The sequence below is a fragment of the Heterodontus francisci genome, chromosome 34 (assembly GCF_036365525.1).
Source record: "Heterodontus francisci isolate sHetFra1 chromosome 34, sHetFra1.hap1, whole genome shotgun sequence".
NCBI classification, from domain to species: Eukaryota; Metazoa; Chordata; class Chondrichthyes; order Heterodontiformes; family Heterodontidae; genus Heterodontus; species Heterodontus francisci.
The window spans coordinates 36,086,242-36,102,933 of record NC_090404.1 but is presented as its reverse complement, the minus strand read 5'-3'; the positions used below and the strand labels follow the sequence as shown (position 1 = coordinate 36,102,933).

The 16,692-nt window shown below is 46.2% G+C and overlaps 1 long non-coding RNA gene across 2 annotated transcripts; it reads right to left on the bottom strand.

Annotated features, from left to right (window-relative positions):
- Positions 1–653: 653 nt before the first annotated feature.
- LOC137349364 (uncharacterized) lies at positions 654–16,677 on the bottom strand. Of its 2 annotated transcripts, XR_010969352.1 has the most exons (4): positions 16,446–16,677; positions 6,414–6,537; positions 2,944–3,481; positions 654–1,016 (listed from the first exon to the last, which is right to left on the bottom strand). It is a non-coding gene; the product is annotated as an uncharacterized lncRNA (long non-coding RNA). The 2 variants fall into 2 exon arrangements; XR_010969353.1 differs by lacking the exon at positions 6,414–6,537 and having other exon boundaries at positions 16,446–16,675.
- Positions 16,678–16,692: the final 15 nt, after the last annotated feature.

Below are 16,692 nucleotides of genomic sequence, written 5' to 3'. Positions count from 1 at the left end.
GAGCACCTCCTCTCCCCTTCACTGAACTCACCACTCAGCAAACACATACCTCCAGACTCTGTTTACAATCTGCACTCCTTATCAATCTTTTAGTCATTCTTTACTGTTTTTCTATATTCTGTCCAACATTCTGACCTGCCACCCATCTTTGTGCAATTCCATTCCTTTAATTTTGATATTAACTTTAACATTTACAGTAAACCATGGTTAGTGAGTCCTCCCCACTCCGAATCCTGTTCATACTGAGAATCCCAGGGTGGAGAGCTGGGATATCCTGTCTCAAAACACAGTCACAGAGACACAGCATCATTTACAGCACAGAACAAGGCCATTTGGCCCATCAATTCCATGTCAGCTCTCCAGGGAGCAATCCACTCAGTCCCACTGCCCCACATCAGCCCAAAGCCCTGCAAGTTTATTTCTATGAAATTTTCCCTCAATCTCCTTTGCTCCAAGGAGAACAACCCCAACTTCTCCAACCTACCCTTGTGAACTCTCTGCTGTGTCAGCAGGTGTGATAACTGAGTGAATCCCTTCCTACACACTGAGCAGGTGAACGGCCTCTCCCCAGTGTGACTGAGTTAATGAATATTCAGCTTTGATGGAGAACCGAATCCCTTCCCACAGTCCCCACATTTCCACGGTTTCTCCATGGTGAGGGTGTCCTTGTGTCTCTCCAGGTTGGATGATCAGTTGAAGCCTCGTCCACACACAGAACACGTGTACAGTTTCTCCCCGCTGTGAATGGTGTGATGTTTTCTCAGGCTGTGTAACTGGTTAAAGCTCTTTCCACAGTCAGTCACTGGAACACTCTCACTCGGGTGTGTGTGTCTCGGTGCTTTTCCAGTCACACTGATGTTTGAAATCTTTTCCCACAGGCAGAACAGACAAACATTTCTCCTTCTACATTCTCAGTCCGATGATATTCAGGTCCTGATGAATCGAGTGTTTCTGTCAGATCTTGATGTGATGCTTGGTTTGAATTTCCCGTCAATAAATACTCCCATTCTAATACCCTGTAAAAGGAGTTTACAAAAGTCAGCATTGTCAGTCCAGGGTAGAAATTCAGAATAGACAGTTCTAGTTTCTATGGAACATTCTTTCCTCTCTTGTTTCCCCCAAACATGTGGTCCATTCAAACTAAAAGAAGCCAAATTAAGCAACAAATTGTAACAGAAGCAAAGGGAACCTTCCCAACTAAACCAGAACATTGCTCCCAGTGTCCACGAGACACTCCGTATCCTGAGGTGTCCACCGGTTGCAGAAGGCCACCCTGGCACAGACAAGACCACGGAAGACAGGGCAGCAGCTAAAGTGACACCCCCACTCCCAACATGGTCCCTGTACATCCTGGACCTACACATTGTTTCTCAGCCTGAGCGAGAGAGAGATGGAGAAGGTGAGAACTGAGTGTTCAAATATACAAACCTGGGTGGGTTTGGGGTGGATGAGGTGAGGGAGAGGAGGGCATTGGGGGGACTGGGGGTTTTGGAAGGGCATGTGATCGAAAGGGCTGTGGGTGTGGGTGGAGTTTTAACCAGGCCCAAGAGCAGGTCCCAGAAAAGATCCTCCAACCTCCCCACCCCACCTCCACACCGAGTGGCCAGAGATTAGGAGAATGGGGCTAAACTGTAACCAAGGCCATTGATAAGGTCACACTAGGCAGACTGGTCATGAAAATAAAAGCAAATCAGCAAGTTAGAGCCAAAATTGACTCAGAGGCAGGAAGCAAAGGGTAATGGTTGATGAGTGTTTGTGTGACTGGAAGGCTGTTTTCAGTGAGGTTCTGCAGGGATCAGTACTGGGTCCTTTGCTTTTTGTTCTATATATCAATGGTTTGGACTTGAATGTAGGGGGTTTGATTAAAAACTTTGCAGATGATACAAAAACTGACCATGTAGTTGATAATGAAGAAGAAAGCTGTAAACTGCAGGAAGATATCAATGGACTGGTCAGATGGGCAGAATAGTGACAAATGGAATTCAATCCGGACAAGTGTGAGGTAATGTATTTGGAGACAGCCAACAAGGCAAGGGAATACACAATAAATGGTAGGATATTGAGAAGTATAGAGGAACAGAGGGAACTTGGAGTGCATGTTCATAGATCCCTGAATATGGCTGGGCAGGTAGATAAGGCGGAAGGGATACTTGCCTTTATTGGCCAAGGCAGAGAACATAAGAGCATGGAGGTTACTCTGGAAATGTATAAACCACTGGTTAGAACACAGCTGGAGGACTGTGTACAGTTCTGGTCACTGCACTGTAGGAAAGATGTGGCTATATTAGAGAGGGTACAGAAGAGATTTACGAGGATGTTGTCTGGATTGGAGAATTTTCGTTCTGAGGAAATATTGGATAGGTGAGGGTTGTTTTTTTTGGAACAGAGGAGGCTGAGGGGAGACCGAATTGAAGTGTAGAAAATGATGATGGGTCGAAATAGAGTGGTTAGGAAGGACCTATTCCCCTTGGTTGAGGGGCCCATAACCAGGGGCATCGATTTATGGTAAGAGGTAGGAAATTTAAAAGGGATTTGAGGGGAAATGTTTTCAACCAGAGGGCAGTGGGGATCTACAACTCACTGCCTGGGAGGGTGGTAGAGGCAGAAACCTTCAAAACAATTAGTGCCCGAACCTACAAGTGTATTATTACGACCAACCGCTCAAGTCAAAGCCCCCCAATCAAAATATACAGTTTTGCTAGTGGTGGGAGAAACACACTGTTGATTCAGTCCTGTCCCTCACAGATCGCCTGACATTTTAAACATTCCAAATTAAGGAAAGATCCAGCCAAATTGTACCATCTATTAACCCCCGAATAAGGCAAACCAAACCAGGTGTCTTTAGATCAACGAATTAAGTGTTTAATTCGAAAAACTAACTTCTTAAACACTACTAACATATAAACATTTTAAACAGAAAAAATAGTGTCTTTGCATATTTACGCTCCTGCTGAAGTGAAATCGTCCTAAGTGGAATAGTCCAAGGTTGCTTGAAGTCCTTACAGCCGTCTGATTGGGGGTGGGGGGGGGGGGTGGTGGGGGGAGAAAATAAAACAGTAGAGCAGTTCATAGTCTAGTTCAGCAGTTGAATTGATGCTGTTCTTCTCCAGCGATAAATTTCAACAATTACAGTTCAGTAGTTAAAGGAATTGGTTATCTTCTTTTATGAAATTAATCTGACTTGATATAAAAAAAATTTTGAGAGTATAATAATTAGGGTCTAAATAAACCAAGAGAGAGCTCTCTTTTCCTTCAGTATATGCTGGATGATCATCTGTGTCTGTCTCTGTTAACGGTGTCTCAAATGCTAGTTTTTCAACCAGTTTCAAATGTCAATTGGAAACAATGTACCTCTCGATCTTCAGTCTGAGTGGCTGTATCCCGGGGCAACGAGAATACATTCTTTGACTCAGTCTCTGGAGCTTGTTGCCTTAAAGCAGTACTGTTCCTTTTCCAGCCTTAAAGGCACACTGCATTCTTCCTAGAAAAAAAATACAGGATCATAACACGATGGACCAACAGCTGGAAAGAAGGATTAGGCTGGATGGCTCAGCCAGCGAGGGCACGCTGGGCCGAATGGCCTCCTTCCGTACTGTAAATTTCCAGGATTCTAAGTTGAGGAGCAGCCCATTCAGGTAATGATACAGGGGCTGTAACCTCTCTCACTGAATATATACATGGCCCATGGACTCTTCAAGGCTGCAAACATCAGATGCAGCCTGAGAGTGGGTGAAGCTGCTTAAAACCCTATTGTCCAGGATGCCCCATCTCCTGGGCACTCGGACCCAGTTGGAAACAGAATTTGTCAGGTCCCGTTTGCTCTCTGTGCCCTCACCAAGATGGCTGTGCTTGCACCCTGACCCCGCCCTGTCCAAGAGAGCGGCCAGTGACCCCTCTCCCCCGGACCTGTCACCATGAGGTAAACACGGGGCCTCTTGGCCGACCAGTCCACCCAAGGCTCCAATTCCTCCCCTGTACCCACATCTCCTCTCACCTCCCGAGCCACCTGGTCCATCTCAGTCCATCTCCATTACCTACGCTGGATATGCTCAGTGCACAGTTCGATCCCACGCCAATGCACTCAGCCCCTGTGGTCATTGAAAAGGGAATGACCCTTATCACGGGAGTCCTGGGTAATGAATCCTGCACTGAAAGCTCCAAATATTGAATGGATGATTTTGTGTCATCCCATTGAGATCAGGGTCAGAAAGTAAATGGAGAAAATTATTAAATAAATTATACAGAAACCCGAGTGCCCGGGACATCAACTATAGTGTGAAGTACACTGGGAATTCTGTTCTTCACCCACATTTGGACTCAGGAATTAGAGGGATGTTTTCATAACTTGTAGTTGACACCAAACTGGATGATAGAACTAATAATGAGGAGGAGTGCATTGAAATCCAGGAAGACAGAAACAGGCTGGCAGACTGGACAGATAAATGGGAAATGAAATTCAACATAGTGAAATGTGAACTGGTTCATTGTGGGAGGAGGAATAAGGAGGCCAGTTATTGGTTAGAATGTAAGAAATTAAATGGAGCAGAGGAGCAAAGAGATCTGGGAACAGAGTCACATAAATCACTAAAAGGAGCAACACAAGTGGATAAGAGAGCAAAGAAAGAGTTGATGTTCTTTTCTAGAGGAATACAATGTAACAGCAGGGAGGGAATGTTAAATTTATAGAGAACCTCACTAAGAAGGACTGTGAGCAGTTCTGGTCTCCAGATTAAAAAAGGATATTGAAGACTGAAGAAAGTGCAGAATAGATTTACAAAGATGTCACCAGAGAGGATGTTACTATCCAGCAAGATTGAGCAGGCTGGGGATCCTTTCTCTGGAAAAGAGAAGACGAGGAGGAGATCTGATAGAGGTCTTTAAAATTATCAGTCAGTCAGAACAAGGGGGCAGCAATATAATACAGACATTAACAGGTCAAATAGAGAACTTAGGAGGAATTTCTCTACTCAGAGAGTGGTGAGAATGTGGAACTCACTGCCATGTGGAGTGGTTGAAGGTGATAACAATGATGTGTTTAAGGGGATGCTCAATACATTTATGAGGGAGAAGGGAATAGAGGGATATGGGGACAGAGTGGGACAAGGTAATCAGATTGGGAGGAGGCTCATGTGGATTATAAACAGCAGCACAGACTAGTGGGGCTGAACGGCCTGTTTCTGGGCTGTAATTCTGTGTACATTCAGCCTGGGTGGATTAATGCTCAGGTTCACTGGGCCCAGGGGTGGATTAATGAAAGTTATGGCTCTAAGTTTTAGACGATGCTGCCGAGTATTGCAGGTGATGGAGAAGAGTTTCTCTCTATCTACCCTATCAGTTTCAATTAATATCTTGAAAACTTTGATTAAATCACCCCTTAATCTTCTGAATTCCAGGGACTACAACCCTCACAGTGAGGTGAATCATTCTGGCAGAAGGAATAGGGAGAGGCAACATACACTTAATGGTACAGTTCTAAAGAGTTTGCAGGGATAGAGGGACCTGAGGGTTCATGTGCAGAGATCACTGAAAGTGGAAGGATGTATTGAGGGAACAGCTGGCAAAGCAAATGGGATCTTGGGCCTCATAAATAGAGGTATTGAACACAAAAGGAAGGAAGTGATGCTGAACATTTATAAAGCTCTGGTTAGGCCACAACTAGAGTATTGCATCCAGTTCTGGTCACCACACTTTCGGAAGGATGTGAAGGTCCTTGAGAGGGTGCAGAGATTTATCAGAATGGTTCCTGAGATGAGAGAATTTAGCTACAAGGTTAGGTTGGAGGAGCTGGTGTTGTTCTCCTTGGAGCAAAGGAGATTGAGGGGAGATCTGATAGAGGTGTTGAAAATGATGACAGGTTTAGATAAGGCAGACCAAGAAAAGCTGTTGCCATTAGCTGATGATACAAGGATTAGTGGACACAGATTCAGGTTTTGAGATACAGGAGGGATGTGAGGAAGCAGTTTTTTTACACAGTGAGTGGTAATGACCTGGAACTCACTGCCTACGAGGGTGGTGGAAGTGGAGACGATCAATGATTACAAAAGGAAATTAGATGGACACTTGAGGCAAATAAACCTGCAGGACTACGGGGATAGAGTGGGTGAATGGGACTGACTGGATTGTTCTACAGAGAGCTGGGATGGAATCAAAAAGATCAATGTCCTCCTTCTGTGCTGTAATGACTCTGATTCATTTGTGTAATCTCTCCTCGTAATTTAACCCTTGGAGTCCAGGTATCATTCAGGTAAATCTACACTGCACTCCCTCCAAGGCCATTATATCCTTCCTCAGGTGTGGTGCCCAGAACTGAACACAATACTCCAGGTGTGGTCTAACCAGGGCTTTGTGTATCTCAGTGCTTTTCCACTCTCACTGATACCTGAAATCTTTTCCCATAGACAGAACAGACAAACCTTTCTCCTTCCACATTCAAAGGCCGATGATATTCAGGCCCTGATGTATCGAGTGACTCTGTCAGATCTTGATGTAATGTTTGGCTCGAGATTCCCCATCTGCATATCCCCTGCTTCTAAGCCCCTGTAAAAGGAGTTTACAAAAACCATCACTGTCAGTCCAGGATAGAAATTCACAACATACTCTCCTCCTGCTTCCTGGCCCAGGATGACTGTGCATGCACCCTGCTGTACATTGTCCTGAGGGAGGCCACACACCAGCCTGGATTCACGTCTGCGGCTGCAGAAACGCCTGTGTATTCCCCTATCAAATCTCCTATCACTATTGCTCAGTCAGTCAGCTTTGTGACCCTCTGTGAAGCTGATCCAACTGTGCTGCCATGGCCTTGACTCTGGCTGCACTCCTTAGATGAACCATCACTTTCATCAGTATTCAGAACTGAATACTGGTTGGAGAGTGAGATGCACTCAGGGGTCTCCTGCATTCCCTGCCTGTTTCTTCTTGACTGTCAGTTGGCCACCCATTGCCTCTCTCCCTGCATACTCTTAAGCTGCAGGGTGACCATATCTATAAACGTGCTACCAACAAATCTCTCACCTCATGGATGCACCGCAGTGACACCAGCTGCAGTTCATGCTCCGAAAACCGGAGTTCGAGCTGCTGCAACTTGTTTTATCTTCATCCATGTGATGTGGGTGTTGCTGGCTCGGCCAGTATTTATTGCCCATCCCAAACTGCCCTTGACAACTGAGAGGCTCGCTCGGCCATTTCAGAGGGCATTTCAGAGTCAGCCACATTGCTGTGGATCTGGAGTCACATGTCGGCCAGACCAGGTAATGACAACAGATTTCCCATTAGTGAACCAGATGGATTTTTTAATTGCAGATTTATTAATTGAATTTAAATGTCACCATCTGCCGTGGTGGGAATCGAACCCATGTTCCAGTGACATTACCCCGATGTCACCACCTCCCCCAATGATACTTCCTACACAAATGGTTATCTGGAGTTGGCACATTACACAGGATGTGCACTCCAGAGGTCGGAGCAGCCCCACCATTGGCAGGAATTTGGGACTTGTAACTGCAAAGGCTTTTGTCATCAAAAAGGACTGTGTAATGTATCAGTGTGGTGTGAGATAGTCAAGTGTTGAATAAGTAAAGAAAATATCTTTGTAAATAGCTGTCACCACAATTTACAATCAAAGTGCTATTTAGATAATTGTGGATTTCTTTTAGTTTAGTTATTAGAACAAAAGACTTAAAATGTGAAATCTTGTCTAATTTATTAGTGTGGTCTGGGGATTCATATCTCATTTTTCATATTGACAATCTGTGAGGTCGGAACAACTGGAAAGTGGGATGAACAGATACAATGGGCAGAATGGCCTCCTCCTGTGCTGTAAATAGAGTCAGAGAGTTATAGAGCACAGAAACAGGCCCTTCGGCCCATCGTGTCCGTGCCGGCCATCAAGCACCTAACTATTCTAATCCCATTTTCCAGCACTTGGCCCATAGTCTTGTATGCTATGGTGTTTCAAGTGCTCATCTAAATACATGGTTAAATGTTGTGAGGGTTCCGGCCTCTACCACCTCTTCAGGCAGTGCTTTTCAGATTCCAACCACCCTCTGGGTGAAACTTGTTTTTTCCCACAAATCCTCTCTAAACCTCCTGCCCCTTACCTTAAAATCAATGTCTCCTGGTTATTGACACCTCCACGAAGGGAAAAAGTTTCTTCCTATCGAACCTATCAATGCCCCTCATAAATTTGAATACCTCAATCATATCCCCCTTCAGCCTTCTCTGCTCTAACGAAAACAACCCCAGCCTTTTCAGTCTCTCTTCATACCTGAAATGCTCCAGCCCAGGCAACATCCTGGTGAATCTCCACTGCAATCACATCCTTCCTATTGTGTGGTGCCTCGAACTGTACACAGTACTCCAGCTGTGGCCTAACTCGCGTTTTATAAAAGCTCCACCATAACCTCCCTGCTCTTATATTCTATGCCTCAGCTGATAAAGGCAAGTATCCCATATGCCTTCCAAACCACCTTATCTACCTGTGCTGCTGCCTTCAGTGATCTATGGACAAGTACACCAAGGCCCCTCTGACCTTCATTACTTCCTAGGGTCCTCCCATCCATTGTATATTCCCTTGCCTTGTTAGTCCTCCCAAAATGCATCACCTCACATTTCTCAGGATTAAATTCCATTTGCCACTGCTCTGCCCATCTATATCGTCCTGTAATCTAAGGCTTTCCTCCTCACTATTTACGACACCACCAATTTTCATGTCAACTGCGAATTTGCTGATCATACCTCCTATATTCACATCTAAATCATTAATGTACACTACAAACAGTAAGGGTCCCAGTACCGAACCCTGCGGCACACCACTGGTCTCAGGTTTCCACTCGCAAAACCAACCCTCGACCATCACCCTCTGCCTCCTGCCACTAAGCCAATTTTGGATCCAATTTGCCAAATTGCCCTGGATCCCATGGGCTCTGACCTTCTTCACCACTCTCCCAAGTGGGACCTTATCGAAAGCTGACTGAAATCCATGCAGACTACATCAACTGCTTTACCCTCATCTACACACCTAATCACTGCCTTGAAAAATTCAATCAGGTTAGTTAGACACGATCTCCCCCTGACAAAGCCATGTTGACTATCCCTGATTAATCCCTGCCTCTCCAACTGGAGATTAATCCTGTCCCTCAGAACTTTTTCCAATATTTTCCCAACCACTGATGTTGGACTCACTGGCCTGTAAGTACCTGGTTTATCCCTGCTACCCTTCTTGATAATGGCACCACATTCGTAGTCCTCCAGTCCTCTGGTACCTCTCCTGTGACCAGAGAGGATCTGAAAATTTATGTCAGAGCCCCTGCTATCTCCTCCCTTGCCTCACATAACAGCCTGGGATACATCTCATCTGGGACTGGGGATTTATCCACTTTTAAGCCCGCTAAAACAGCTAATACTTCCTCACTTTCAATGCTAATATGTTCAAGTGTATCACAATCCCCCTCCCTGATCTCTACACCTGCATCATCCTTCTCCATAGTGAACAGATGCAAAGTAATCATTTAAAACCTCACCTATGTCCTCTGGCTCCACACACAGATTGGCACTTTGGTCCCTAATGGGCCCCACTCTTTCACTGGTTATCCTCTTGCCCTTAATATACTTAGAAAATGCCTTAGCGTTTTCCTTGATCTTGCCCGCCAGTGTTTTTTCATGTCCCATCTTTGCTCTCCTAATTACTTTTTTTTGTACCCCACCCCGCCACCCCACTACACTTTCTATACTCCTCCAGGTCCTCTGCTGTTTTCAGCACTTTGAATCTGGCATAAGCCTCCTTTTTTTTTCTGATCCAATCTTCTATATCCCTTGACATCCAGGGTTCCCTGGACTTGTTGGTCCTACCCTTCACTTTTACGGGTACATGTTGCCTCTGAACCCTCACTATTTCCTCTTTGAATGACTCCCACTGGTCTGATGCAGACTTTCCTACAAGTTGCTGCTCCCAGTCCACTTTGGCCAGATCCTGTTTTATCATATTGAAATCAGCCTTCCCCCAATTCAGTACTTTTATTTCCAGCCCGCCTTTGTCTTTTTCTTAGAGTTATGGTCACTATCCCCGAAATGCACCCCCACTGACACTTCTACCACTTGTCCAGCATCATTCCCTAGGATTAGGTCCAGTACTGCGCCTTTTCTTGTTGCACTTTCTCGGTACTGGCTCAAAAAAGTCTCCTGTATATATTTTAAGAATTCCGCCCCTTTAAGTCTTTTACACTCAGACCATCCCAGTTGATATCAGGTTAGTTGAAATCCCCTAATATTATTACTCCATTATTTTTACACCTCTCTGAGATTTACCTACATATCTGCTCCTCTATCTCTCCCTGACTGTTTGGAGGCCTGTAGTACACTCCCAGCCAAGTGATTGCCCCCTTTTTGTTTTTAAGTTCTACTCATCTGGCCTCATGTGAAGAACCTTCTCAGATATCATCCCTCCTTACAGCAGTAATCGACTCCTTGATCAACAGAGCAATGCGACCTCACTTTTATCCATTCTCCTGTCACACCTGAAGATTCTATAGCCTGGAATATTGAGCTGCCAGTCCTGCCCTTCTCTCAACCATCTCTGTGATAGCAACTATATCATAATCACATGTGCTAATGAACGCCCTCAATTCATCTGTCATGCATTAAAATAAATGCAATACAACCTTGCATTTGTCACTTGTGCCTTAACAGGTCTATATTTGCTCTGCCTAACAGACTGAATCAGTTTCTCTTCTATATTTGACTGAGCATCACCCGCTCCTATACCTCCACTCTGTCTCCCATTCCTCTGCCAAATGTGTTGAAACTGCCCCCAACAGCACTCGTAAACCTATCGGCAAGGATGTTCATCCAACTTGTACAGGTCCCACCTTTGCCAGAAACAGACCCAGTGATCCAGGAAGCTAAAGCCCTCCCTCCTGCACCATCTCTTCAGCCACGCATTCATTTGCTCTTTCCTCCTATTCCTATACTCACTAGCATGTGGCACTGGAGTAATCCAGAGATTACAACCTTTGAGGTCCTGCTTTTTAATCTGCTACCTGGCTCCCTCAATTATTGTTTCAGGTCCTCATCCTCTTTTTACCTCCGTCATTGGTACCAATGTGTTCCACGATCTCTGACTGTTCACCCCCCCTTCAGAATGTCTTGCAGCCATTCCGTGACTAACTTGACCCAAGCACCAGGGAGGCAACATACCATCCTGAAGTCACGTTTGTGGCCACAGAAATGCCTATCTGTATCCCTAACGATAGAATCCATTATCAGTATAGTTCTTCCAGTCCTTTTCCTGCCCTGCTGTGCAGCAGAGCCATGCGTGGTAACACTAACTTGGCTGTTGCTGCTTTCCCCTGGGAGGTCATTCCCCACAACAGTATCCAAAGTGGTCTATCTGTTTGAGAGGGGGATGGCCACAGGGGACTCCTGCACTACCGGCCTGCGCCTACTACTCCATCTGGTGGTCACCCATCTCATTTCTGCCTGTGCAGCCATTACCTGCAGTGTGACCACCTCTCTAAAGGTGCTATCCACGACGTCCTCAGCATCGCGGATGCTCCACAGTGAATCCACCTGCAGCCCCAGCTCCATAATGCGGGTAGTCAGTAGCTGCAGCTGGATCCACTTCCTGCACACATGGTCGTCAGGGACACTGGAAGCATCCCTGATTTCCCAAATAGCGCAGGAGGAGCATATCACGGGGCTGAGCTCTCCTGCCATGACTTACCTTTGGATTAATTAGTTACTCCCTTTAAAAGATATTAATTACACTGGAGGCTTGTTCTACTCCAAACACTACGACGACAATCTAAATTACTCTAATTGAAAAAAAACACACTCTTGGAACTCACTTTTTCACTCGAGGTCTTTTTTCAAACAAAAAACAACTTTCCCTTATTTTTTAAAGCTAATTAAATTGACTAACAGTTGTTAATTACCCAACCAATCACAAACAAAGAACAAAGAACAGTTCAGCACAGGAACAGGCCATTCGGCCCTCCAAGCCTGCGTCAATCTTGATGCCTGCCGAAACTAACATCTTCTGCACTTCCAGGGCCCATATCGCTCTATTCCCTTCCTATTCATATATTTGTCAAGATGTCTCTTAGACGTCGCTATCGTATCTGCTTCCACCACCTCCCCTGTCAGCAAGTTCCAGGCACTCACCACCCTCTGTGTAAAGAACTTGCCTCACACATCCCTCTAAACTTTGCCCCTTGCACCTCAAACCTATGTTCCCTAGTAACTGACTCTTCCACCCTGAGAAAAAGCTTCTGACTATCCACTCTGTCCATGTCGCTCATAACTTTGTAAACCTCTATCATGTCGCCCCTCCACCTCCATTGTTCCAGTGAAAACAATCCGAGTTTTTCCAACCTCTCCTCATAGCTAATGCCCTCCAGACCAGGCAACATCCTGGTAAACCTCCTCTGTACCCTCTCCAAAGCCTCCACGTCCTTCTGGTAGTGTGGTGACCAGAATTGCACGCAATATTCTAAGTGTGGCCAAACTAAAGTTCTGTACAGCTGCAGCATGACTTGCCAATTTTTATACTCTATGCCCCGACCGATGAAGGCAAGCATGCCGTATGCCTACTTGACTGCCTTATCCACCTGCGTTGCCACTTTCAGTGACCTGTGGACCTGTACGCCCAGATCTCTCTGCCGGTCAATACTCCTAAGGGTTCTGCCATTTACTGTATACCTCCCACCTGCATTAGACCTTCCAAAATGTATTACCTCACATTTGTCCTGATTAAACTCCATCTGCCATTTCTCCGCACAAGTCTCCAACTGATCTATATCCTGCTGTATCCTCAGACAATCCTCATCATTATCCGCAACTCCACCAACCTTTGTGTCGTCCGCAAACTTACGAATCAGACCAGCTACATTTTCCTCCAAATCATTTATATATACTACAAACAGCAAAGGTCCCAGCACTGATCCCTGCGGAACACCACTAGTCACATCCCTCCATTCAGAAAAACACCCATCCACTGTTACCCTCTGTCTTCTGTGACTGAGCCAGTTCCGTATCCATCTTGCCAGTTCACCTCTGATCCCGTGTGACTTCAGCTTTTGCACCAGTCTGCCCTGCGGGACCTTGTCAAAACCTTTACTAAAGTCCATATAGACAACATCCACCGCCCTTCCCTCATCAATCATCTTCGTCACTTCCTCAAAAAACTCAATCAAATTAGTAAGACACGACCTCCCCTTCACAAAACCATGCTGCCTCTCGCTAATAAATTCGTTTGTTTCCAATGGGAGTAAATCCTGTCCCGAAGAATCCTCTCTAATAATTTCCCTTCCACTGATGTAAGGCTCACCGCCCTATAATTTCCTGGATTATCCTTGCCACCCTTCTTAAACAAAGCAACAACATTGGCTATTCTCCAGTCCTCTGGGACCTCACCTGTAGCCAATGATGATGCAAAGATTTCTGTCAAGGTCCCAGCAATTTCTTCCCTTGCCTCCCTCAGTATTCTGGGGTAGATCCCATCAGACCCTGGGGACTTATCCACCTTAATGCTTTGCAAGACACCCAACACCTCCTCCTTTTTAATAATGAGATGACTGAGACTATTTGCACTCCCTTCCCTATGCTCATCATCCACCAAGTCCTTCTCCTTGGTGAATACTGATGCAAAGTACTCATTTAGCACCTCACCCATTTCCTCTGGCTCCACGCATAGATTCCCAACTCTGTCCTTGAGTGGGCCAACCCTTTGCCTGGTTACCCTCTTGCTCTTTATATATGTATAAAAAGCCTTGGGATTTTCCTTAATGCTGTTTGCCAATGACTTTTCATGACCCATTTTAGCCCTCCTAACTCCTTGCTTAAGTTCCTTTCTACTGTCTTTATATTCCTCAAGTGCTTCATCTGTTCCTTGCCTTCCAGCGCTTACAAATGCTTCCTTTTTCTTTTTGACTGGGCTCACAATATCCCGTGTTATCCAAGCCTCCCGAAACTTGCCAAACTTGTCTTTCTTCCTCACAGGAACATGCTGGTCCTGGATTCTAATCAGCTGACGTTTGAAAGACTCCCACGTCAGATGTTGATTTACCCTCAAACAGCCGCCCCCAAACTAAATTCGTCGGTTCCTGCCTAATATTGTTATATTTAGCCTTCCCCCAATTTAGCACCTTCACCCGAGGACTACTCTTATCTTTATCCACAAGTACCTTAAAGCTTATGGAATTATGGTCACTGCTCCCGAAATGCTCCCCCACTGAAACTTCGACCAGCTGGCCGGGCTCATTCCCCAATGCCAGGTCCAGAATGGCCCCATCCCTAGTTGGACTATCTACATACTGTTTCAAGAAGCCCTCCTGGATGCTCCTCACAAATTCTGCCCCATCCAAGCCCCTAGCACTAAGTGAGTCCCAGTCAATATTGGGGAAGTTAAAATCACCCACCACTACAACCCTGTTACCTTTACATCTTTCCAAAATCTGTCAACATATCTGCTCCTCTACCTCCCGCTGGCTGTTGGGAGGCCTGCAGTAAACCCCCAACATTGTGACTGCACCCTTCCTATTCCTGAGCTCCACCCATATTGCCTTGCTGTATGATCCCTGAGGTGTCCTCCCGCAGTACAGCTGTGATATTCTCCTTAACCAGTAATGCAACTCCCCCACCCCTTTTACATCCCCCTCTATCCCACCTGAAGCTTCTAAAGCCTGGAACATTTAGCTGCCAATCCTACCCTTCCCTCAACCAAGTCTCTGTAACAGCAACAACATCATATTTCCAAGTACTAATCCAAGCTCTAAGTTCATCTGCCTTACCTGTTATACTTCTCGCATTGAAACAAATGCACTTCAGCCCACCAGTCCCGCTGTGCTCAGCAACATCTCCCTGCCTGCTCTTCCTCTTCGTCCCACTGGCCTTATTTACTATGTCTTCCTCATTTACTTCACTAGCTGTCCTACTGCTCTGGTTCCCACCTCCCTGCCACACTAGTTTAAACCCTCCCGAATGACACTAGCAAACCTTGCAGCCAGGATATTAGTGCCCTTCCAGTTTAGATGCAACCCGTCCTTCTTGTACAGGTCCCATCTTTCCCTGAAGAGAGCCCAATGGTCCAGATATCTGAAACCCTCCCTTCTACACCAGCTGCTCAGCCACGTGTTTAGCTGCACTATCTTCCGATTTCTAGCCTCACTGGCACGTGGCACAGGGAGTAATCCAGAGATTACAACCCAAGAGGTCCTGTTTTTTAACTTACTATTTAACTCCCTAAACTCCCCCTGCAGGACATCACTCTTCCTGCCTATGTCATTGGCACCGATGTGTACCACAACCTCTGGCTGTTCACCCTCCCACTTCACAATGCCCTCTGTCCGTTCAGAGACATCCTTGACCCTGGCACCAGGGAGGCAACATACCTTCCTGGAGTCTCTTTCACATCCACAGAAGCGCCTATCTGTGTCCCTGACTATAGAGTCCCCTATAACTATTACTCTTCTGCACTTTGTCCCTCCTTGCTGAACAACAGTGCCAACCGTGGAGCCACTGCTCTGGCTGCTGCTGTTTTCTCCTGATAGGCCACCCCCCCAACAGTATCCAAAACGGTATACTTGTTAGAGAGGGGGATAGCCACAGGGGATTCCTGCACTGACTGCCTGCCCCTTCTAGCGGTCACCCATCTATCTGCCTGCACTTTGGGTGCAACCACTTCTCTTAAACTCCCGTCTGTGACGCTTTCCGTCATCTTGAAAATTTCCCATGATATCACTAAGTCCTTTTTTTCCCTCTTTCGAGTCTCAGCGCATGCCAAGAGGCACAGGGAGCCTGTCGCCGCTCTGGATCAGCTTCCTCACAGGTCCACCAGTCGTCGCTCCGCTACCAGATAAGTAAGGGCATTGAGCCCCGCTCTTTATTTATAGCCTGCCATGTTTTATGTTTTCTATTTTCTATTGCACAGGATGTTCACTGCAGAGGTTGCAGCAGCCCTGCAATTGCTCCAGCTATTAGGTAATAAACTTGCTACGACGAGCGGCGCAGTGGTGAGCACCGCAGCCTCACAGCTCCAGCGATTCTGGGTTCTCCCTGTGACCGCGTGGGTTTCTGCTGGGTGCTCCGGTTTCCTCCCAAAGCCAAAGATTTGCAGGTTGATAGGTAAATTGGCGATTGTAAATTGCCCCGAGTGTAGGTAGGTGGTAGGGGAATTGAGGGGATGTGGTAGGAATATGGGATTAATGTAGGATTAATATAAATGGCTGGTTGATGGTCGGCACAGACTCGGTGTATCTCTAAATAAATAAATAATAAACCTCAATACTTAAAAATAAAAGACGACTCACCGGCTACTCACTTCCCTTCTATTGGTGTCAGTTAAATCTCAGGAAGCTGCCCCTTATTCTGATGAAAACTGGAATGTTTAATTTCCAGCTCCTTGGACAAACTTCCGAACTCTGGAGAAAGGGAAACAAAGTTACAAAACTTACCAGCCAATCAACTCACAGGCTTCCTGACTCGGAGGAAACGGGAGAAGAAACTGGGAAATGGCGGCTCGGAGACTGAAGTCGCTGCACCATCACTTTAATGCGGCCCCTCCCTTCCCCCGGGATTCTCGCCGCACGTCCGCCGAACCCGGCGGCTCTGATTCAGGGCCTGAGAGCCGTTGAAACTCGGTGTGACCGAGGCTGCGCTCAGCTTCCGGGAGCGGCACCGCGCATGCTCCGCGGAGATAAG